The sequence below is a fragment of the Lathamus discolor genome, chromosome 7 (assembly GCF_037157495.1).
Source record: "Lathamus discolor isolate bLatDis1 chromosome 7, bLatDis1.hap1, whole genome shotgun sequence".
Lineage (NCBI taxonomy): Eukaryota > Metazoa > Chordata > Aves > Psittaciformes > Psittacidae > Lathamus > Lathamus discolor.
The window spans coordinates 17,962,435-17,988,782 of NC_088890.1; the positions used below are offsets into that span (position 1 = coordinate 17,962,435).

At 38.8% G+C, this 26,348-nt stretch overlaps 1 protein-coding gene across 3 annotated transcripts in view; it reads right to left on the bottom strand.

Moving 5' to 3' along the window:
• The window catches only part of FHIT (fragile histidine triad diadenosine triphosphatase), a 570,190-nt gene that overhangs the window by 459,559 nt on the left and 84,283 nt on the right, over window positions 1–26,348 (bottom strand). The window contains exon 2 of one of the 3 annotated variants that reach the window (XM_065687536.1): window positions 17,296–17,381. The exons of the other annotated variants lie outside the window; for them this stretch is intronic. The gene's annotated coding sequence lies outside the window, so the exon portion shown is untranslated. The remainder of the gene's footprint in view (window positions 1–17,295; window positions 17,382–26,348) is intronic. 3 annotated transcript variants of the gene reach the window in all.

A 26,348-nucleotide genomic window follows, 5' to 3' on the forward strand; every position in this document is an offset into this window, starting at 1 on the left:
AAATAGCTTTTTCAAGGCCAAGTTTAGACAGACAGTGCTTGTTCAAATCATCTAAGTAAAATCCAGCACCACATAATATTTAAAAAACAGAAGCACTGCTTGCTAAAAAGCACTGAAGAATTATAACTTATGTTGCACTGCTTCTGATGAAATCCTTGTATTTGGGTTGTGTGGCAAGGTTTTGGTAGCCAGTGGGCTACAGCTTCTGTAAGAAGCTGCCAGAAGCCTCCCCTATGCCCAACAGAGCCAGTGCAGCTGCGTTCATGATGGTCCTACTGCTGGCCAAGACCAAGCCTATTGGTGACAGTGGCAGTGCCTCTGTGATGACATAGTTAAGAAGGGAGAAAAAAAAACCCTGTAACAGCAGTTGCCGCCCGGCAGGGAGACTATATGAGAGAAAGAACTCTGCAGACACCAAAGGGAGAAGGGTAAAGAAAACTGAGAATAAAACTGAACCCAAGAACAAGATGAGGGTATTAAGATTTTGTTTTATTTCTCATTATCCTGCTCTGATTCAATTGGTAATAAATGAAACTACTTTTCCCCGAAGTCAAGTCTGGTTTGCCCATCATAGTAACTGGTGAGTGATCTTTCTTTGACCTGATCTCAAGCAAAGAACCTTTCATTGTATTTTCTCTCCTGTCCAGCTGAGGAGGGATAGAGCATCCAGCCAGGGTCAACCCATGGCAATCCTACAGTATTCAATAGAAACACAACCAACATGTGCCACAGTGACAAAACTGCTCTATAAAAACGTTCTAAACCATTTATACTGAAGTTCATAAACCCATCAAGAACATAGCACCCTCCAAGAACCAAAACCAAGTAAACCCCTTATTCTCTACTTTGCACTAACTCCACACTGATTTACTTGAGAAATGACCATTCTGCGCAGATACTTGTAAAGCAGAGATTAACTTGCACAGCAATGCTGTAGATAAGAAAGCATGATTACTTTTTGGTATGTAACTGACTTTTTCTAGCATAGTTTATCCCCCCAATGGGGTCATTTCTTTAGTTGCTAATTAAACAAACATAATTTTGAGTAAAAACTGCCATGAAAAAAAAACAGAACGTATAATTTAATCCTTTAGTACCATGGATTTAAATGCAACAAATATTACCTATCTGTACCATTTTGAATGGTTTCACATATGAACATGCTGTAAGTCAGAGGAACGTTACGTATTTATGTATATATGTGCACATATATGAGACTCTGAGCACATGTGGAACACTGCTTACATTTCCAACCTCTGTTTCATGAGACATGCAGAAACAAAGACATAGACATATCACTCATTCATGCGCGTACTGGGAGTTCTGGAATAATGAAAACACAGAGCAATGAGATCTAGCCTTTGGAAAAAGAAATTAACAGTAAATCTTGACGAGTTACAGAAGAATTTTGTAAAAGACCAAATGTATGGTTTATAAGGCTGGAGGAGCTTGTGCAAACACAGCCACAAAGGGCATGAACTTAAGGAAAGGTCATCTTCAAAGAAAACGTTGGAAGAAATGCCTTATACAGAGAATAGCTCTGATGGAAAGTAAACCACTATGACAACCTTTGCAACAAGTGATATAAACTTTAAAAGGCGACAAGCATTTGAAAGACAGTTATTGTGCAAATGAAGAGGCAGACAGAGATGTCTGGCCTTTTCAAAAATAGGCTTTGCATCCATCCATCTTTAAATCACCAGCACTACATTCCTATCTACTGCCTTCTAAGTCCACTAAAAGAGAAAATTGACACCAGACTGAACTGAAGGAGCTAAACAATACAATCCTGACAGCTGAAATGGGTCTTCAAGATTCCATCTCCAAATGTTATTGCCTTGAACTTGCTCATTTCAGTGAAGGAATAAAACTTGTCCCATCTATTTCCAAACCTTCATTCCTGTTTTAATGACGCTTCCACTTCAACAAGCTTTGATTTGAGAATTTGGGTCTTTTACAACAAATGTATAATCTGAAGTGGCTGCCCATCACAAATGTACTGAAGCTGCACATTAAGGAAACTTCTATTTTGTGTCATCTGGATATCCTACTGAATCCCACATCTTTAAAAGCCAGAAAAAAAACCTCTTACCAATGTTATGAAATATCAAGAACAGCTGAATACTACTTTAAGTTCTGCTCAACTGCAGAATAGGCAAGAGAAGCTGTCATAACTCAGGCAAGCCTCTGAAGAAGTCCAAGCTACATCTGGACTTGTATCCTCAGGAAGGTTCAAAAGGAGCTTGACATAGTCTTTGTCAAGGGCATAAATATACAGCTTCAAAGTTAAAAAATAACTCACCGAAACAAATATAGCCAAGTCAAGATTCCTTCTTCTCATGCCTAGTTTTTCAGGGATCAACTAAATAATTTAAATTACAGGATTCCATTAGAAATCATTCACCACTGTACGCTACCATGTGCAATGCAGAAACCCCCCCTCTACTAACCACAGCCAACTGCTTGCTTAAGAGGGAAACTTCTACTATGATTCTACTATGAGATTGGTCTTGGGTTTCTATCACTCACTAATGTTTTTCCCATATTTAGTGTATTTTAGAAAGCGTAAAAAGTTGAATGGTTCTTAAAATATTTAATAATTTGTGGTAACTTTCACCATAAAGATGACTGTATTAGTCTACTAGATGCCAGATCATGCAATGGATCATTAACAGGAGGCTGTTTCCTGAATACTTCCCAGATAAGTAGCAACTGGCTCATTCTTAGCAAACGGACAGCCACAAGCATCCCTTCTCTAATTCACGAAGCTGGTGTCAAATACATCATGTAGCAAAACCTCTAATACTCATTTATAACGTCTTTGTCCCAAAAGCAGCACACTACGTAAACTATCTTGCTAAGATCCAAAATGATACAATCACCATTTTCAGACTCCAAGAAAAATATTAGGAGTTTAATAAAAGCTATTTAAATGGAAAAAAATATATATATTGCAAAACTATTCCAGATGTACCCTAGAGGTGATCTGATCATAAGATATGGGAGAGCACACTTCTTATCTGTCAAAAGAAGTTCGAAGATCAAGACAGTTGAAGAGAATCATTTCAATGGATTAATAACTTCAGGCCACCACATGTGAACAAGCATATCCACACATTCAAAATAGAGGCTAAACCCAATATACTTGCCTATCTGGTATAAGCTGTATATTTTAGGCAAGACAATACTCATGCTCCCTGACAATTGCTGCTGCTCGTCTTACAGAGGAACCTGATCTTTGCATATCTGCAGTGTAAGTATAGAACTAACAGTGTTGCCTTGTTGCAGCTAGTGAAAATGTGCCCAAGGAATAGTTGTAGAAGGGGCTTCCAGCCTTTTTCCAGGGAGCTGAGGGGGAAGGTGGGTAGCTCTCCTTTGGAGAGCAAGCTAGCTCTAACAGAGCCTGTCTCTAGCATCTGCCTCTTTCTCACTGTAATCACAAAGCTGGGATTCAGGAAACACATTATCTGTTCCTCTCTGTCACTAAAATAAAAAAAGTCTCCTGCTATTTGGTCACCTTTGAATATCCGTCTGCTGAACAAGAGCTCATTTCCCTAGAGTTAAGCATAATTTATAGGGGGGAAACAAAAAGAAGAAAAAACATGGAAAAGTTAAAGGGTACAACTTGAAATTTTTATTTCCCTTTTACAAGTGACCCGTTTAAAAAAGAAAAAAATCCTCAGTCACAGTTAACAAAGTGGAAAATCCTCAGCTAGAGCACAAAATTAAAAAGCAACTTATCACCACCAGAAAGCAACAGCTACTTCCCAGAACAGGTGATAATGACCATCCACAGCTTTATACAGGGGAGAAAGGGATGGCTATCAACATACGTGATAGCTGTCAGTTATCACAGTGACTAATTCAGAACTTGGTATGTGTCTGCCAGTACATCAATTGCTCATTCCACAGCTAAACTATTCATTTGTCTTCATAAAAACACAAATGCAAGGGGGAGAATTCAATATCCCACCCTCCTGCAGCATATTAATTTGATGTCATTTTTATTCCATATAGTTACTAAAATGTACATTACTGTACATAATTCTGCCACAAAATCATCAAAACTTAAACAATCATTAACATTTAGAGACTATCCGTTTAAGTACCAGTTGCCAAAAAGTCTATTAGTAAATCGTATAGCAATTCCAAAGACTTACCATTAACACTATGTATTTCAGGATAACCACTAAATACAAATCTGGTCATAAAGCAAAACCTTGACAAACCTGATGTTTCTCTTTGGTGAGAAGCTTCAACACCATGTCTTTTCCTTCAGGCTTTCTTTCAAGCCTCAGCCCAAAGGCTATGACTTATGATTTTCAATTAGATCTGCTTTTTACAAGTCACAACCCTATCCATACAGATGAAACAGCTAGAGCTAATGCATCCTCTGAAATGGTTACATAGAATGACATTAACTTCCCACTACTCTACAATAAACCAGTGCATCATATGAAGAAAACAGAAAAGTAAAGGAATTTCTCATTATTGTACACTGTTAAGAGCTCCTTGTTGGGCCCGATTTTAGCTACACAAATATTTCAGCTTCAAGGATAAGGAAAAAAAAAATCCATACCACACAGGTCAGCGCAGTGGATAAGGGTGATTCTGTAGTGCACAAGGAAGGGACAACATGACCCTATGCGTTTCACTCTCAGTTCACTAGTGTATTACAGGGGAACGGAGATTAAACATTCCTGTCATGCACAAGATGCATGCAGATGCCTCTTGCTATTTGGTGAAGGTCATGAGTAAGGGCAAACCTCTGCCTGCATTCCAGCTAAGTAATGCAGCAGTCCCTTTTCCAAACATGATTTGATAATGAGTTATTAGGAAATACGAGCCTAGGGTAAGAAATAAGCCAATGTTTAGTAGACAAGTATATGCAACAATCCATACTGTTACTAAATTAGCAACATGAAGATTTCTCTAAGCTTAAGTACAGAGACACCATGTTCGGAATTAAACTCATATAGCATTTTGTCTGTCTACAGAGCATTTAGCAACACTGCAAAGTACTCTAAGTAGTAGAGTTTATTGATTCTATTAAATCCCTCTATCCAGGTGCACATTTTGTGGGATAGTCATTTCCTCTCAGCAACTTGTCTATTGTTTTGTTGCCATCAATATGATTTATTATCAACCAATAAAACTCTTTTGGTTTCATACAGGACATAAGCATCCATAAAGAGAAAATATTTTGTTCCAGAAATGTAATTCCAGTGTTTGGGATCGACTGTCACTGAATCAGAAGAATGGAGCAATTAATACTTCGCTTTGGATTCTTCCAAAGCCCCTTCCTTTCTCAAACCTAAACAGAAAGCTAACAATGGGCACAGCATTTGGTATTATGGAAGGGTAACAACATGGGAAAGAAAGGCCTGAGGAAAATACAAGCTCTGGTTGTTAGGGACATAGTATTTTAAAATCTAAGGACTCCTTAAAGGTTCATGTGAGTGCTCATGACCACCTCAGGATGTTCACTCTAGTACTAGTACCTGGATTAGTGTCAGAATGGACACTCAGAGTTTGGATTTGGATACCTAACTGAAAATACCAGATGAGAACGCTCGGGACTGCCTTACTATCAGCTACTGGAAAACCAAGAGTTTTCTTCCAGAACCCATCTTAAACATAACCTCTGACAGCATTAACAAGAACAACTGTTTGCTTGGGGTTGACCCTTTGTTAATTTATGCAGTTTATTGTAGTAGTGGCTAAGGATCTATCAAGAATGGAGCCTCCTGTTCTAAATATTCTGTGAACACACAAAGCCCACACGCCCTGCCCTAAGCAGTCTCCATGGCCCAACACCAGGGACCAAGTCACATGTAGCTTTCAGTATTCACCTTTGACAAAAACAAAGGAAGATTGATAAATGCTGATTCTCTTTTTCTCAACTACACGGGGACATGTAACAAAGGCCATTCAAACAGAAGGGAATCATTCCACTGGGTGCCAGGTCTCAGGAGAGATTACTGTGCACATTCCTTACTGTTTCAAGTGCTAGCAACGCCTACCTTTGTTACAAAAGTTACAGCCTTGCACTGATAGAACATGTAAGGATAAAATGCACTGCCACACGCATTCAAATCAACTTCACTTCAGCTATGAAACACCTAACGCTTCTTTTACTAGTGTTCAGGAATGAGTAATTTGCTTTTTTTCCTCTTTCCCATTCATGGCTAAAAGATCTAATACTGCTCTTTCAAAAGCCATTATCACTACAGAATCCAACCTGCTACAAGAAATCATAATTAAGAATATCTTCCTCACCAAACAGAATATTTTGTCTTCCTTATTAAGGAATTCCTTATTAATCCTACTAAAACCTTTCTATTCTTTACATTGACAAATAAGTACTCGTATTTTTCCAGCTAAGCAATTTAACAGCATAAATGCAACTTCAGAGGCCAACGTAGATGTGATATATACAGACACACATATATAGTATGTATAAGCACCAGTTTGCAAGACAACATTTTAAAGTGACTGACAGATATAAGCATTAACAAAAAGCCTAGCCATCTACTAATTAAGAAGCTTTACACTTGAACATATTTCAGGTATGCTTTGGAACTACAGTAATGTTTCAGTTATTTGACCTTCCTTGACATCACACATATTTGTTCCTCTGTGTCTGTCTCCAAATAATTAACACCAAGCAGATAGATGCATGAAAGATACTTAAAAATAACAGTCAAATGTTACAACAGGATTTCAGCTCATTATATTAAAACTCCATCAGTTCTCAGTTTCAAGCTAACATGGAAAATGAAAACACATTGAGAAATTCAAGCCTTTGTAAAGTTCTACCATTGCGGGGAGTGAGATGAGCTTAGACCGACTTGAAAGTACAGAGTAGCTGTTTGAAAACTGAAATTCCTAATTGTTTTTAAATCCTTATGCACCAGCCCTAAAGTGGCAGCTGCTAACAGAAGTCATGTTAGAGCAGCCACCACTAGAGCAAATCTTAGGACAGATACTTGATTTATGAGCTACTGCACACCTTGGTGACATTAAAAATACAACTATAACACACAACCAAGTGAGGAAATCATCAGAAGAAACAAGCCATTATTGTAATATGAGAAGTTTCTAAGGAGCAGCTTGAGGTTTTTCAACAGTTGAATTCCAGCTCACTAGTAAATGGGACTCACTGGGGTAAGAGTGTGCTGAGTCTACAGAAGAAGAAACATGCCAACTATAAAAACATTGAATAACTTACTTTCTGCTGAATTTAGTGCCTGCCACATCTAGTGCACTGTTTGAAATGGTGTGTTTATCAGACGTCTGGGTAAAATTCAAGAAAGCTGGGAGATAGACAAGTTTCAAAACCATTTGGAAGAAGCTCATAACAGTTTATTGTCAGGCTTCAGGATAGGTCTTTTTATAACACAATGACTAAAAGGCCACTATGAAACCATCCTAAAATTCTGATTTTTGAAGATAACATGAAAATCTTTGGCAGTGAGTGTTCAGGGAATGTCAAAAGGATGGGAATATCAAACCCCTGTTTTGGAAGGCAGTCTGTATCCAGAACCTTTACACCTGAGATTCAAAATATTACTTTTCTTCCCCACTACTTTTAAAACATCTTTCATTGGAAGTAAAGATCCCTTGAATTTTTTTAAGACAAATTTGGGAGTTGTTGCAACATTCAACAGAGCATTGTTTAAGGTGCTCAGCTTGTGCTGAACAGTGTGTAAATACTGAAGAATGCAGCAAACTTGGAAAAGTTGGCAGCAGACATTAGAAGGGCAGTTAACTTGTCCGGTCCTTGCCTCGATGATGGCACAGCTATTTTACATTATCATCTAAAATCCTTGTATTTCAGAAGTTGCTGTAAAGAAAAGCCAACAACACTCAAAGGCTCACTGAATCTGTAGTATTCATTTGTGAAAATGATAAAGCGTTGGCCTGTGAAAACAGCTTTCTCCTTTTTTACAGTAAGGCAGGACTTAGCTTGCATCTTCTCAACAGACAGAATCAAACTGCAGCATTTACAAGGAGCCTGTACTCAGGGAAGAACATTTTGCTACACACTATAAAGCAGCAAACACATTTTTGGTCTGTATGTAAAATCTAAGGCTCCAGAGAAATTCCAGCATCTCAAATACACCTATCAGCCACTTGTGTCCCAGAGCGGACCCCTGCTGCCCTGATGGTTTTCAATTCCACTTGGGAATAAGCCATAAGATGTTCAAGAGGGAAGCATTTAGAAAAGCCCATTACATTTTCCATGCTTATCTTGGGAGGTTTCTTCTCTAGTTATGGGAATAATTTTAAGCAAAGGTTAATTATGCACTAGCTTTCTAAGAGCCTATAAAGGATTTACAACAGATAATTGGCAGCATGTCATAGCACTGATCGCCTCCCTGCACGCCTGCAAAAAAACCTTCAGATCAATAGCTGCCTTATACAGAGTTGCTTTGACTTCTTCCTTATTCCTCTTACAATTTAAGGCAGAAAACCTCATGTTCTGCAATCTAAACTGCACAAAATAAACTGTATGTAGCAATAAACTGCACATCTACAATCAGTGGCAAAGCTTCTGCTAACTTCAAAGCAGCCCAAATTTGTCCAAAAGGAATGCAATAAAAGAATGACATCTGAGGTTCTAAAGGTTAGGTAGAAAATATGAACAAAGGGGAAAGTTCTTTTACCAGCAACTCTCTGCAGCTTTCCTTCAGAACTGTTATTACAACCTGTGATCCATCCACCCAAGGAGCCAGAGGCAGTGACCTGCTGGCAGCCATATACAGAATTGCTTCAATCTTAGAAGCAACTTTACCCAGCTCAACTAGTCAATACTAGGTATTGACAGGTGACTATGCAGCCTAGATACCATTTTCATCTTCGATTTGTGAATTTTCATTATTTCATAACAAATATTAGGAAGAATCAAAGGCCTGCTGCATTACTGCAAATGGAATAAAACTTAAAGTGATGAACTATTTGTTTTAGAAATAATATTCACAGCAGCAGAAGAGAATACAAAAGTTATGACAAGCTGAATACACCACAGGTATCTTCCAAGTACTGTATCTACCACATATTTTTAAATGCCATCCCTGCATAGTTATGTTACAACCCATAACAGCACAACAGAAGCAGTTCAAATCACAAATACAATCAAGGTTCACAACTGCATCAATACAAGAATTGCTCCAGCAGAGCTCACAGTAACCTCTATGCAAAGGAGAAGCTCAGAACAGAGTAGACAGATTAATATCCCTACATGCATTAAAACCCTGTAACTGTAGTTACACATTTCTGAGCTAAGTAACAGGTCTATGCTTTGAGGTTAGATTAACAATAAAGCAAACTCTAGGCAACAAACAGTACAAAAAAGCAGCCAATGTAAAATTCACACGTTTTGCCAGATGATAAAAGTGATTTTCCACATGGAAATTAGATTATTCAAAGCTACCATACTGAATCATTTAACTTGCCTAAATGCTCCTGATGAAGTTGCACACTGCAATGATCATTTGAATTTTAGATTAAGCAAATGAAGGGCAAGCTATTTCTTCATACACACAGTTAGAAAGCAGGATGCCACACAGCTTGTAAAGACAGGCACTAACTCAGTTCAACTTAATCCATTTCATCCAGCCATGAGAAGGATGGATGCATCTTTTACTAATACTGGTTTTACTTAAATATTTAACTTGCAGCCCTTAAACATCCCTCCTATATGTAAGAGCCTCCCAGATAATGCATGGAACTAACCCAGTGTAGAATAGCTACAGTTTCTACTTCAACTCCCTGCCATTCAAACTGTCACCATCTTACCATCATTCTAAGGATCTGTTTAAATCAATTCTTCTTGTTGATCAGACAGGACAGGCTTTCCGATTGTGAAGTCTAAGTCTGAACACAGAGTATGCAGAAGTTGAGCGATCTTAAAAATCTCTTAATAGTGTTTCTAGATCTTAACAGGCTTAAGCTATTTATGTATATTTACTAACACTAAGGACCTCAGGCATGGCAGAAATAAAGTCTAACTGTAATTTGTGTTTCATTTAAAATATAATAAAAGAAGAGCAAAGGTAAAGTCTGTGGAAAAGGTTTCTAAATTAGATCATGAAGCACTTATTAACAGTCTGAGTTCTTGTTACCCTTTGTTGCCAACAATTAAAACAGCCCATTAATGCTACTCATCATAGATCATGCAAGGGCTCATCTCTGACCTGGAGACATAATAATATAACAAAAATGCAGTGCCACCTTAAGTACCTCATCTAATTAAATGTGAATGCAGGTTCACTGATCAGTTCAGCAAGCGCCGAGTAGTCCATCTCTTTCTGGGGAAAGAGATCACCTATTAGATTCAAGTGGCCAAAAATACTTTGTCAGCAACAGGATAAATTTAAAACATCAGACAGATGAAAGAATGGCATGTGGGGGAGAGAGATTTCTAATCTGGGTAGTTGAGTGGAATGTACTTAAAATCCATTTGACATCTCCTTGACCCAACCCCATTCCCACTATCAACTGGTCCGCTTCATGTGGGTTTAACATATAATGGTCATTCTCATGTTGCCATAAGCATGGTCTTGCAATTATTAAGGAAAGAACTCAGCCCTGGGTTTATTACCTACATCTTGGCAGCTACTCTGAGATCCTCGCATGGTAACACGCACTCGTGTGTTCAGTAAACTCCATTGGAAAATAGGGGAGCACTGACAGTTTTCCAATGACACTAGAAGCATGCATGCAGTTATCACAGAGGTTCAACTCTACAGTCCTGCAGAGTAGACCAGAATGGCTCCAATTGATGAAAAGTGTGAGCAACAGCTAAACAGAGACTGAACATCTGCACACTATCCAAGCGCACTTTGTCCCAGGTACAGTTGCGTATCTCGGAAAAGACTCGGTGAATAGGCTAAACATTCAATATTTTAGTACTAAAACTTTCAGAAGTGGCCTGCTTGTCTGAATGCCTGTTTCTTGTCCTACTGCATTACTTAAGAACTGTACAGGGTTAAGTTAGCAAGCCCCTTGATTTCCCATGCAACTAAACTCAGTAGTTTACTATCACTACTAGATGAGAAAAGATTTCTAAGCAATGCACCTGAGGAGCTTAAAACCCTCTGATACAGGGTTTCAAGTCTACCACCAGTAAGTGCCAGAGAAAACTAAAGTTACATTTGCAGCACCGTAAAACAAGCTGCTATGCTGTCAAATGATTTCTTACTAAACCTGACTACAAAGATAAAGCATTAACATAATATATTAGAACAATTAGAATGCATCGTTGTTGTCTTCTAATTAGATTATTCCTTGTACTGGTAATTACATCAAACAAGAAAAGAATAATAGCTTCAGATTGTTAAAATCATCTGTAGAGTATGTGAGGAGAGAATGCTCAATAATACTAATCTACTGGAACACATAGTCCCAGAAAGAGGTATTTTATACTGAGTCATTCTTTATGTAATCAGTGTTATTTCTCAAAGTCCATGTTATTCTCACTCATACTATACTTAAAAAAACCCCAAATGCTAGAGAATAGACACTGGAATAATCAAAACCTTGAATGATAACTGTACTTGGAAGGCTTCTAGGTGAAAAGGACATTACCAGCTTCTCCCACTGAACACAATCCCAGAAGTGAGAGCTTTCATTACCTTTATACAAAGAGAAGAAACTGGTGCAGAACAGGCCTCCTCCCCGAAACTTCCAACACCAGAGATGCTCCAGGACACCTGATTACTTCTAATATCTACCAATAATTAATAGTGTATCTTTTAAATTATTTTCTCAGTGGGAATGTCATCGACTGCAAGAGAAAACAGTTGACCCACACAACTGTTCCAACTTCTCTAAACTTTGCTAGCACTCTGCATTGACTCTGTCAATCAAAGTTGCCTTGAACTTTAAGAAACATTAAATATTTTACAGCTAGAAAAAAAAATACAGTAGGAAGGAAAGAAACGGAAGACGCAAGAAGAATGGATACCAACAAAAATATCAGAACAAACACAAGTAAAAGGTCCAACAGCAGAACACAGAAAGATAGCATCAGATTTTTTCCATATTAATGGATGTAACCCTACAGCTGAATGACATCTCCGAGCAAAAGAGCAGAGTAGCATCAACCTTTACCATATCACTGGTCCTTCCCTTTTCTACCAACATGAAATCAGTACACCAATTGTAATGTCAGTGCTGGTCAATTTAACAACACAAGCTGTGAAGCAGATTAAGCACAGCATTGCCAGGACTGCACCTAACGAACAGGTGAAGTGTCACTTGAGGGGAAATATGAAATATTATGCCATTATATATCATGGTTTAATCACAGCCAGCAACACAGCCCCACACAGCTGCTTGCATGCTCCCCAGTGGTGGGAGGGAAAAAAGAACGGGAAGGGTGAAAATGAGAAACCTCACAGGCTGAGATAAAGACAGTTCAATGGGCAAAACAACAGCTGTGTGCACAAGCAAAGCAAAACAAGGAATGCATTCACTTCCCATGGTCAGGCAGGCGTTCAGCCATCCCCGGGGAAAGCAGGGCTCCATCACACCTAATTGATGACTTGGGAAGACACCACCATCACTCTGAATGTCCTCCCTTCCTTCTACCCTAAGCTGAGCATGACACCATATGGTCTGGAATGTCAGCTGGGGTCACCTTTAAGCTCTGCTCAGCAATAACTGAAACACCTCTGAATTACCAAAACTGTTTCCAGCACAAATCTGAAACATAGCCACATGCCAGCTACTATGAAGGAAATTAACTCCACCCCAGCCCAAACCAGCCCAGTAAGATACAGGCTGACATAAACACATAGTTATACACACATCTGCTTCCCCACGGCGGGGTTAACCACTGGTTCCACCCAATTTATGGGCCCAGAGTCAAAGATGCTCCCTTCCCACCAAGGCCACAGGGAATATAGAACCTGATTACTAATTGTAAAGGTAGAAAGGCAAGATATAATCTATCCTTAAGTTTCAAAAGCTGAAAATACTTATTTTTGTGACAGATTAACTAAGAAAGGCTCAGATGAGAAGGCGGTCCCTAAAGTAGTGTGTTACCTTAAAAGTAAAGGTATTTTATATTATCAGAAATAAATGCCCTCAGCAACACTCATTATCATTTCAGCAAAGAAGATCTGGAAAAAAATATGCAGTAGTGTTTCTTCAGTGCTCACTCTGGAACAACTGCAGCTGTCAAATTTAAGCAGAAAATTCAGCCTTTCACATTCCTTACTTTCAAGGATACCTCAGACAAGCAAAGACCTGACTTATCTACTGATAGCTCAGCCAGCATCCCTAAATGGCCTGCAAATAATTTTCTGAAAGCTTTGTAAAAGTCTAGGTATTTTTCAATGCAGTAAGAAGACAACAATCTTGAATTTCTTTTCCATCAGACATTTTCACATCAGTGAAACTGCGCAGAGTAGGCAAATAAGAGATGATACAGTACAGGCGATTGCACATATCATCAGTAATGAACGTACTGAGACTAAGTTTTTCCTAAGATTAGTCCCAAGTCTAAAGTCCTTTTATATTCTTAGGATTTTAAAGTTTGGTTGGGGTGTTTTGTTTTCTTTCAGAGGACTGGAGGAACACAGAGCTATATGCTTTTTAAAAAGCAACAACAACAGTCACAGCTAATTGCATCCTATGCATTTAACAGCAACATGAAATTAGAAGTATAAACAAGCTGCAAAGAGTTACTTACCATTTAGAAAACAAGCTTAAATCTAATCCTACTGGAATCTTCCCAGGCTCAAACAGACAGGCACCCTACAGTGAGCCAACATGGTTAATTGCTGATGCAGAGTTAACATTTTATGAACCCAATGGATTTGTAACTAACATCACTATACTCACGAATTCACATCTGTGCATAAAGGATTTACAATGGTTTGCTCAACTATAGGAAAGACCTAAGTCTTATACCAGTCAACTGGTAGTACAAGAATAAAACCACAAAGAACATCAACGAACTGAAGGGAGAGAATAATACAAGTAAGTGAGACCACAAAGACAAAAGCACATACAGAGGAAAAGAAATACATGGAAACGCACACAAAGAAAAGAAAAATAACTTAACAGTCCACATAAAAAGGCAGCATCACTGCCAGAGCCAAGCAGCACCATGTTGTTCTGTCTCTAACATTTAACCAACAAGCAGAGGAATTTCCAGTTTGCATACAAGTTGCAGTAAAACAAAATTATTCCCTTGAGAGAGAAACTTATTCTTTAAGTATTACCCAAATTATTTGGACGTTCTTGCCATAACACCTACTTCCCATTGCTTTCATGCAAAGCTTCCCATTGAAATCTCACCCACAGAAGTATGAAAATGTAATTTGGAGACGAGTACAAAAATTTTATTTAACACAGATTTTCGTTAAGTCTTGGCTTTAAGTATTTTAAAGCTTTCAAAGTCACTATATTCCTGCAGGTCTGTCTCTTAACGAAGCACAGATACGGATATGCAACCACATGCGCTATTCATACATTGTTTATAAGTAGCTTTAAAACTCTCACAATAGAAGCTACAACCAATAATCTCAACAAAGCAGCTGTTGCCAGCAGCCAGGAGGAAGTCTGAGAATACAGGCAGTATCATCAAATCTTTTACAATTCTCTTCTACCACCTTCCACGATTCCCTTAAATATAAATGATATTCTCCCTTCTGCCTGCTCCAAGGTTTGTTCCTCCACCTTTTTCTTCCTCCTTTCAAATCCTTTATTTAATGCCACAAAATAAAGACATATTTTTTCCAAAAATGCGGGGGGGAAGGAAACACCAAAAACTTCAGACTTTTCTCTAGGAGCGTATCAGGAAATATTTGCTTCCTGAACTGCCCCTTTTACAAAAGAAAGGTTGAACTACACTACGGGTAACACTGAGGTTTGAAAATGTTAATAAGTGAATTGTTAAAAAATAAAAACTTTACGTTTAGTTCGCACTTAACACTCCTTTCCGGACCTTATTCAGCAAGCATAATTTTAGCATCTACTCACAAGACTGAGATTCGTGTTACCTGAGTTTAGCACTTTGCTCTATCACAGAGTTCAAGACAAGTTTTTCACATATGGCTTGATCTTTCTGTGGCTCTAATGAGGGTCAGGTCTTGGATGTCTGTGGAGCATCCAGATGTCAAGAATAGGGAAGGACGAAAAGAGGTAAGCCAGGGGATGCCCCCCAGTTCACCTGTACCTGGGGACATTCCAGCAGCTTGCAAACCCAGAACATTACTGCAGTCCAAACAAGCAACCACTGGTTTACAGAACTAATACAAAATACAAATTCACACTGATGCCTGCAGCCCCACAGGTTTTACAAAATCAGGCTTGAATACACACTTGAGAACTCAGAGGTTTTTGGACATGAAAAAGCCTAAAATAACCTTCTCCCTCTACAAATACAAATGTAAAAATAAACAACCCGAAACATACATGTGTTACTATTTGTGAAATCAAAGACAAGCAAAAACTCATAGAAACATTAAAAAAAATTCCAGCTATTGAAGTGGCAATGGTTTTATTCCAAGCATCAAAAGCCCACACTAAAAACAGAGGATCTTTTCCATACCTATCTTAAGGATCAAGGCCAATGGGTCTGATCTTGACAGGCTTTATAGATACAAATGATGTACATGGACAGCCACTGAAAACGGGATTTAGTTTTCAGGATCCTTCAGAAATGTACCTTCCCCCCCTCAACCCAGAAGTACCAGTTTCCCACTAGTTACCACATGTGCCTGACTTGTTTCTCAGCACATGCAAAGGGTTGCAACTGCTTACACCCTTTTCCTCTGCATCACCCAAAGCCACCACTCTTGCTCACAAGAAGCTGCATCAGAGCTCCTTCACCAACAGTGTAGAAAAGGGGTCATTTAAAAACAAAGAAATCAGGTTGCTGGCAAAGCCATGGTGAGGTACATTAAACATGGCTCCTATTAATTAAAATACAGAAGAAATACTTGTGATTTAGTCAAGCCTCCTAGCTAGCTTTAGACAAAAATGACATCCTGTAGGTAGCGAGTCAGCATGATCTGGTATTACACATTTTCAAACTATTTAATGAACCTTTTCATTGCTGCTATTTGTAGCTCGAAAAAAATATTTACAAAGAAGTGTTTGAAAGCACAGTATTTAGCCAAAAAAGCTCAAAGCATGGCAACAACTCTGAACTCCCTGCACATCCATCACATCTGTTACCCCAAAGATGAGTAAAAGCAGAGATCGTATGGCAAGCAAAGGTGAGATGGGAGAAGACGCCCATCCTGAGGAAGAGGAGCAAAGGGTAAGTGGAGTAAATTAGTTCAATTCATATATCTCAGTTTTTTTTCATAGCAATTATTCATGAAGTGCTGCAGGTTTCAGCAGCAGCTGTTCTTTAATAACTTGAATTTACTGGAGTTTGAACTGCAAACACTTTGAATTAACCAATCTTTTAAAATATAGAAGCTTTACTATTATCATCAGTAACAGCAACACTGCTGAAGTGCCACCATACTCATAGCCTGAAGATACTTTGCACTAACACTGAACAAGGGGGAAATGGAGATCCTACAGTTCATCTAAGCAAACTAATGAACTAGCAGAATGAGTAGGTAAGAAGTCGTAGTTGGTTTAAGTCTTCTACCTGAACTGGCTCTCTGAAGCCAACACAATGTCAGAAAATCAACTGAGAGTCTGTCCTGAAGGAAGTCTGAAGGATATTCTTCAGGGAAGAGTTCAGATCCCTCCCCACACCGAAGGAAACCATTCTCACAACAGATGAGGATCTTCAGGCAAATAGGAAATCTAAAACTAGAATCTCATAAATTTATTCTCTCTAAAAACCATGCAGTAATTTAATTCTTTTACATGTATTTTTCAACTGTTCTGCCTGTTCAATATCCTGCTGCATCTTCTGCGGGAAGAACACAGCAGGTAAGAGTGCCTGCAACAAAATGCTGGACGCTTCTAATTCTCACCCATCTGGTTCTCCATCAATTGTCACCTACATCCTATGCATCAGCAACTGTAAACAAATTCAGATTTCACAGGAATCTGATAATCACATCTTTGAAGTGTTCTCATGTCATGCAAGCATAAACCAATGTCTAATTAGCTTTTCTGAGAAGGAAAGATAATCTGTGAACCTGTGCAACACTTACAGCAGTCTGGCTGGAAAGAAAAATGTTGATTTTGTCTTAGTTATTTTATTGACCTTTTCTTAAGTAAATGGCACTTTGCACCAAGATCTGCAAAAATAAGGATCAGACACTACAAAAACCAACACATGACATCTTTAGGCGAGATTAATCTTACCTCAATTTTAGAACATCTCATGCATGAATTCATAGCAAGAACTTTGGAAGCCTGTATGCGCCAGTCCCCCTAGATCACTATGACACCTAGAACAATATATGGTAAACAACAACATTAGACGGATGTCTAAGCCATTCGTGTGAATTTCTACATTCTAAAGAGCAGTGTGCTCCAGTCATTTGAAAAGTCTATGTCTGATAATTCTCTAAAGCTAACCCATTCCTCAAGCAAGCACAAAACCTTCAATAAAGCCAACTTTCGAAGTATCGCATTCAAGTTGATAAGAAGGGAATACATTATTATTAAGATGAGAAAGAAAGTTTTTAACCCACTTGGCAAAGAAGTATCCACTTCCTTAAAGTACTGATGGATGTTCAGTGAAATGTTACGCCATCGATGCTATTTCCTATAGTCTGCTGTCAAAATCTCCAGCAAACCTCATCACCTCTTCTGGCAGTTCTGCTGCTGCACTGAAAGCTTATCGGAACGGCACATAACACCATCTTCTGCAGGATGACCAGGTAACAATGCCAACACTGCAACCTTCATTTTATGTTCCCTGCTTTTACTAGCATCTCTCTCAATTAAAATGCTTCAAAGAATTATCTTATCATGGTTTTCAAGCACCTATACAGATAGAATTTGTAAAAATAACTTTACAGGTCTATGGCTGCTGTGCTTAAGCCAGCCTGATAGTCACAGCTCAAGTGTCCTTGGAGAGTATGTAATGGCTCTCCCTTTTTCTTGGAACACAACAGCACAAGATCTTGATATTCCTCTACTCTTGAAGAGCCTATGAAGACAGGATCGTGACCTTCAGAACCTTGGAGCAAATGCAACATTGTCCTATGCTATTTTCATAACTTGCCAGAAAGCCCAATAACTCTCCATATAACCCATTACCTAGATTAGGCATAAACGTATAATGAGAAGGATATGACATACAAGTTCGGCAAAGCCAAGCTGAGTAAGAATGAAATATGCAGGAATTTCACACAAGCTAGAATAATTCCCAACATTTTCCGAAAAATCTCTTTCCACCTTTTGAGAAACCACTCCATTGTATGTGGAAGGAGAAATCTTTAAGATACCTTCTCAAAATTAATCAAATTAGACCCGTGATGAGTATTTCTAAATACTTACTAACCTTTATGGCCAAAGCCTTTTCTCTCAGTTACCTCTTTGTTAATCTTTCTTTGTTAAAGCTGTGATACAAGAATTACCAGGCTTACAAGTCTAGCTTAAGAAGGAACACAGATACCTGATTTAAACCTTAGTTTTGGCCAGAATGCAAAGCTAATGCTCAGACAAGTCATATAATCTCTAATCTATGCAAGACAAGGTCTGCACTGGCCCAGCTACATCATCATGTGAGGAAAAAAGGTGAAACCACTGACTATACTTCCAGGCAGACACAAGTTTTCTGATTAAAACTTGCCTTTCACTAAAAGCACACTCTACAGGCAACAGATAGTATGAACGTAGCAGCAACTACAGTTCTCAGCTGTATTTATCTAAGGGTGCTACTACACTAAATTTTCTCTTATCAAGACCCAAAAATGTTAAACAATTTTAGAGCTTTCTAAGTTGAATTATGTTAACTAGTGATGTAATATTAAATTGATGCTGCCAAAAGCCACTGAATAGATACTTTTTACTGATACGTATCAGTGTTACAGGACAGCAATTCCTTAGGAAGAATAATTATGCCGATATAAGAACTTTCACTCATGCAGCTGCATTTAGGAGAATCAAAGAAAGCATTTTGCCGATATAAATGTGCTGTCATAAGAAAAATAGAAAGAGAAAAAATGTGCATTTCAATACAGCGGAAGTAATGACCCCATTTAACAAGATGCTTCAAGTTTCTCAAGGGAGTTGTTTATTTGCAACACAAAACTCTGCTACTTTGTGTTGCCATTATGTCACGTGTCATTTGTCTTTCTGAAAGACATCTGTATTGTAAATATCCATTTTATTGTTCAGTAAATTTTCATTACACGTGCCATTATCTCTACTTTCTGTTATTTCCCTGCCACACTTGCCACTTTTGATATTTTTCTAACAGTGACAGGTACTTAAATTCACCCAGAAAAAGAATCCCATAAGCGGCCACCTCTTCAGCAACAATTAGCATTTCTCTTCTTCAAGGATAAATAAATTTGCACAACAAATTATGCCTACATTGGACTTACTATTTAGTTTCTTCAGGAAAACTCACAGGTTGATCTGCCTTATTTTAAAGGATGATAAAAGTTCTTAGCCCAGGGCCTGACAATGGAAATCAGCCAAAAACTCCCAACCTGGAATCACTTGCACACCTTCACCCAAAGCACTGAAATCAATTTACCAAAGAGGATTTTAACATATCTGCAGCCATAGGCACAGTCTAAAAGTTATTTCCATCCATTTTGAAAAAACAAACCTCCAAGCCCGCAATCTTAGGTGATACATAAACCTACTGCATTAAAATTCAAAGGTGCATCTCTCTTAGGCCTTTAGAATACTGTGGATCTCTGAGCTTCGGAAGCTTTATTCCCCTGCACACGTATCACATTTCAGATGGCAGAACCAGTCTGAATTTCTTTAAATACTAGTTTGCTTTTCAAATCCCTACGGTGTTTCAACTGTTTCAAGTCGATGCTGCAAATTTAGTTCTGAAACCACCACACCAGTGCCTCATGTTTCTTCTTTGGTCCAGGCGAATCTCACTTTGTGAGGAAAAGCAGCAGCGGCCCAGATCCATCTCTCATACACAGGAGCGATATCTTCACTATCTGAAACACCAGAAATGAGGCTTTCACAGAAACATTAGCCTAAAATACATTTTTTATGTTCCTTCAGGAAGACAAAGGGACTGCCTATTGCAGAACATGAAAAGCAAGCATGAAAATGTAGTACAGACTGCCATATTATTCCGTACTATCCCAAAGGTACCTCTCTCACAAAAGCCTGAAGAGAACCACGATAGAATGACTAGTGTAACACTTAAAATTTACTACTAATAGTTTTGATGTCTTTAGGTTTTTTGAAGCACCACTTCATCTATTTTTCAAACTCCAACACCCCCCAAATGATAAAACTCAATTTGCAAGTGATGCATCTTGACGGCAGCTCATTTTAAAAATACTTAGCTAGTCTAAGTATTACTGCCTTCTTATTCATCTTCACAACACCACAGGGTCTATCACTCCTGCCAGTGACATTCCTGCTCTCATGTTAATATTACATCAAAGTGAAGAGAATCTCTGATTCTGATGAAGGCTCTCCAAGGCAGCACTACAACAGTCAAGAATAAGCAATTCCTACAGTTTTAAAGGATGGTTCAGATCAGTACGCATTCCTGAGCCATCCTATTTCAGGGAATTGTTTGTATTTATTTGTTAACATTTGCCAAGGCTTTTTTCTTGCTTGATAAATACTTACAGGCATCTGGTTTATATACACAAAATGTATCCAGACGAAGCATTAATCCATTAGAATTAATTGGCAGAACCTAGCAATCCACACACTGTAAACTTCTATTTAGAATTTTAGAGGCTACTTAGAGGCTAATAAACCCTTATCACCAACCTATTCCATTTCAAGTCCTACCAGACTCTTCAGGTGCTCACTTCAGATCAAGAAAGACATTAAGAATGACTGAAATCACACTCAGAGTAAATCAAGACTGCGTATGCTCTAGACAACAGGCCATTCCAAATACTACAAACTTAACTCAGTATCACAGCAGGAAGGCAGGGGATGCACAAATAACAGATACACGCCTGAGGATACACACTGCAAGGAACACTTGAACAGGTAGAATCGCAGCAAAAGTTCATGTCAATAGTGGTTTGAGTGACAGCCCATTGAAACCAATGGAAAATCTAGCCTCAGTGTCAGTCAAACTGCTCAAAAGTTAAATGGTATCATTTCAGGTTCAACTGCAAGTTTATGCAGCAATGGTAACAAGAGCATGCCTTATTGTTCTTCCTGAGCCAGGTTAACTTATAAAGATAACCAAAACAGCATCTTGACCACGATGCACATTCCAAGTGCTCAGAGAAGCAACCCTATGCAGCAAGTCTGAAAACACAGTAACCACTAGCAGCGGTGTACAACTTTGCCCACTGGTACAGACAGCTCTACAATAGGTCAGCAGGTGACAGGCACAGAACGCTTCAGCTTTCCCATAACAATTCAATACAAACCACTGCAGCAACATCACACATTCTCTTTCCAGATGAGCAACTTGAAAGTCTCCCTGTCTTCCTGTGCTAAAGCCTACCACATTGTTTCTGAGCAGAAGGGAGACAGTTTATACTCTGTATTTGAGGACAACATAGAGCATTTGGCATGTTTTTCTGAATAGTCTTTTCTTCCTCCAATCTGTTTTAAAAAAAAGAAACTTCTACCAAGTTCTTCAGTTGCTGGATCAACAGATAATAGATAAAATTTCCAGTTGAGCTAAGAAGTTAAAGTAGAGTTAGAGAGGGGTTTTACTAAAAGTAATTTTTATTATCTTACCTTGCTGGTATATTTAATGATGCTGCTACTTGTGGGGAATAAATTGATAGTTCTCTTTGAAAAACACAAATAAGTTATTTATCACACTGTATTTGATAGTGAAAGAATCCAGCCAGAACAGACCACAAAGTTCAGTTTAGGAAAGCAAAGCATACGTTTCTTCTGACAACACTGGCCAGATAAGGGCAGCGCTGCACCTCTGAGCTATTTACAGCCAGTACGTGTTTACTTCAGTAGAAAACAAACCAGCTGTGTATTTGTTTTAAACTGTTTACAAGCACTTGCTGTGAAACAGTGCTACCTCTCCTGCTACACTGCACTGGGAATTAATTCCAGCAAATTCTTCAAGCTAGCCAACAAAACAAGAATTAATTCACAGCAATGGTGTCTGGGTTTGCAAGTTCTCTTACCTGCTTGCTAACCAAATCTGAAAATGCCTTCAGATAACTCCCTTCAACCTGTTAGTATCTACAATCTGTTAATATCACATCTGCTAATATTCTCATTCCAGTGAAAGCAGATAAAATTAGTAATTCAATTAAACTAGGCTGGGATCAATGATTTGGGCATCCTCCTGCTCTGGCATGGGAGTCTCCCCAGGCTGCATGATGGATACCTGCTCCACCATGGCCCTCCACGGGCTGCACCACAGGCTTCAGGGGAATCTCTGCTCTGGCACCTGGAGCTGCTTCTCCCCTTCTTCACTGACCTTGGGAGCCTGTGGAGCTCTCTCTCTCACATACTCTCACTCTTCTCTCTGGCTGCAGTCACTGTTGCAGAGGGGCTTTCCCCTGTGCTACTCCAGACATGCTACCACCATCACTGATGGGCCCAGCCTTTGCCAGCAACAGGGTTTCTGTCCTGGAGCCGCTTGGCACTACCTCTGTCAGACATAGGGGAACCTTCTGGCAGCTTCTCACAGAAGAAACCCCTGTAGCCCCCCTCTCCCGCTACCAAAGCTTCGACATGCAAACCCAACCCCAAATTCCATCTGAAGCAGCAAGGACAAAAGGCAATATGCACAAACAGTAGCATGAACAATTCTGATCATGTCAGGCAAAAGTCTTCAGAAAGGGTACAATTAAGTACTATAGCAGGTAGCCAGGAGGGACTGCAGAATTTCCAGCCCTTTGAGACTTCCAGAGTTAAACAGGAAAATCTCTGAACAACCTGTTTTAGCTTTGGGAGGACTTTAAGCCTATCTAGAGATTTCAACTATCCTATGATTCCACAAAATAACTCAAGTTGTGCTTGACAACCACGAACTGGAAAGCTATTTTATCATAACTGTGGCAGGCATAATCAGACTAAAATGGTTGCTTTAGTGAAAGTCGAACAAAGAAATCTGGACAGTGAAGAGAACTTTGACAAAATCAGGCAGTAATATAAAAGATCTTTCTAAGTCCTTTGTAAGTAGAAAGGACTGTCTAAAGACACAATCATTCAAAAAATGCAAGGAGAGAACATGAGCAACAGCAGAAGCTCAAAATGTTTAGGAGGAGCAAGAGGAGCAAGAACTAATAAAGCTGTAAGTACAACAAATTAGAAATTAACATAAAGTTTGACACAAGGAGAAAAGGAAAAGATCAGCACATGAACCAAGAGTACTGATATAATGAAAACAGTGGCGGCGGAAGCTGCACCTGCATCAGGACAACAGCAAAGGAAGTTAAAGCTTTTGTCACACAGTACAAGAATAGGAAGATCTTCAGTGCTCTGGCATGGTCACAAGAGAGATACAGATAAGTTACTATCAGTCCATCTTTTCCTGAATAGCAACAATATCTGAAAGAAAAATAAGTCACTCAGTGAAAATAATATGCTTGAAACTATTTGACTGTAGTGATCAAAGTATGATAGAAACTAGAGAATGGCAATTTTGAGAAGAAAAAATAATCTATATTTGATCTAGCTCAGGCTTCCTTTGTGTCAGCACTTTAAACAACATAGCAAAGGTGCTGACAAAAGTTCTGTTAACACTACTGTGAAAGCCACTAAAACTAAACAAGGTTTTAAAGACTGCTTCCATTACCTGATGGCCTGAACTACAAACCTAAAACCAAGACTCTACCTGTCATAACCCAAGTTTTCAGCGTACTTGCAGAAACAAACTAAACAGGAAAGCAAAGTCCTCTTTTCATGTAAGAGAAGGAAAAACCCACCAGCGATTCCTAATTTCACCAAGTTTCCAATTCAAAATTGTTTTCAGAATACCCCCCATTTACTATCAACACAAACTGCAGCTATTGGGACCTCAAGCACTTGATCTTTTTCCTTTAGTATGTTACAGTGTAATCTATAGTACCGCAATTCTTATCAAAGCAAGTAGCTGCTCAAAATATCATTCAAGACGAAGTTACTGTTAAAGTCTTTACAGAATTGCCAACATAAGAATTATTTGTTTTCATAATCAAAGAGAAAACAGTAACAGAATACCCAACAGACTAATGATACTGAACTGTGTTAACAGTTGTGTTAATACTCTTGCAGCCTCCTGGACGGACCTTGTTTCTTTTCCACTGACTTTTACTTGCACTGACTGTAGTGGAAATTATGGCTCCCACTACTCCTGCTGAATTATGGACATAGTCCAGAGAGCTTGAGAACAGCCTCACAAGTCTAGATCTGAGCTCAAGCAAGAGAAAAAAAAACTACAGAAGTGGAATATATATAGCATCCTCAGCATAACATTACTGAAGCCACACCAACAGCCAGAGGCATCTGCCCCTGTGAATAAACCACAGCAATGCCACCCATTTCCATCTCTTCTACCTCATCGCTCAACAGCCACTTGCAAACTTTACCATTCACTATAAAGAAATGGGCATTTTAGGTGGCATCAAACAGCAACTTATAAAAAAAGACAGGCATGGTTAAATGCTAAACATAGCATTTACAGAAACCTTAGTATTTAAAGACAAGACAGACACTGTAGTATCTCAGTAAGATTCAGGCAGCCAAAATGTCAAAAAAGCCCCAAGCCCCACTATCTTTCAATACTACAGAAAGAAGAATCAGAGTAACGGCCAATCCCTGTGACGGATGAATTTTTAACTAAGAAATAAGGTACACTTCCAGCTGCTTTACCTCTTTGAAGAGATTCCTAAGTAATACATATATATTGTCTGAGAGTGAAGTCTGTAAGTTAAGAAAACCCCACCTTGCAGTTACATAGACAGCAGACTAAAGCCACCAAAATATTTTCTCATGACCACAAGCAGCAGGGTTAATCAACAGTGCAAGAGATTAAAGGCCATTTTATTACTTCTCAGTGTTACTCTGTCCTTAAAATGCTGCAATTATAACCGGTCAAGTAGACCTTTAATTCGCACACCTTCCAAATACTGATTATCTGTGTTCTGCAGACATCAGCAAATACAAACCTCAGAGCTGCTGACTGTCACAGAATGTTAACCAGGGCCCATTGTTCTTATATTCCTTTTACAGTTGAAACCCAATGCTTTAAGTCTATAAACAAGTCTACTTAGTCATTTTCTTACAAGTTATTCATGTAGAAACTATAACGTTCTCCCCAGAAGCTTATAATACATCGTATGGATAAATAGCATTTGAAAAGATTAAGCATCAAATACAGGAAACACTAAATTCAAAGTATACCTAAGTCATCACTGCAGAAACTCCATTATTTCTTAACGAGTAGGTAGGAATGCATGGGGGGAAGAGAGGGAAACACTAGAAAACACCAAATTAAAACCGAAGCCAAGAAGTTTCAAAGAATAGATGCATGTAAGCACTGTGCAAGCATACAGCCCTCTCCACTATGCACTGGCACTCATAATCATTAAAGAAAATTATTCCATAAACATACTTCTGTCTGGTAGAATTTTCCATTCAGAAATAAGTCATAAACAGTAATATTTAGGATAAACAAACTGAAGTAAATGGAAGAACATCACAGTTAGCTGACAGAACTGAACATGAAGCAACACTAACGAGCATCAAACCAGGTGTTTAAACCTTTGAATTATACAAACTGACCTCAAACAAAACGCAATAAAGTATTAAACATAAACTACAGTAGAATTAGCCTCACATACACCCAGCAGAGCATAAATTGCCACTTGAGTCTCCTAAAAGATGCAAAACACACAAATGAAGCTCTGAGAGAAGACTTGCCCCAGCTGTGAGACAGAGTACTAGGTGCTCAGCTTCTACACCAGCTTGTTCGCTCCTGAGCTAGAAAGTCTTCAGTAAAAACTAGGATATTGGAAAACTAGTCCGTATTGTTTTAGAGGCTGGAGCACTACCTAAGCAGCTTGGGAATACCATCACTGGAAGTTTCTGAGAGTAAGTTCAACAGCAGAAGTAACGGCCACAGGTTCTATCTCAGGAGACTCAGCTGGGTATTAAGTATTGCAGTAGGTCAAGATCCTGTGAAATTTAACTAAACTAAACAATGGTTGACATGATACATTGCTGGCAGTAATCATCCTGTAAAGAGAGATTTGGACCAGACGGCACATAGAAGCCCCTTCCAAGCAACAGGCTGCTCAAGCTGTGGAATGTCCCAGTCCTGGAGATTT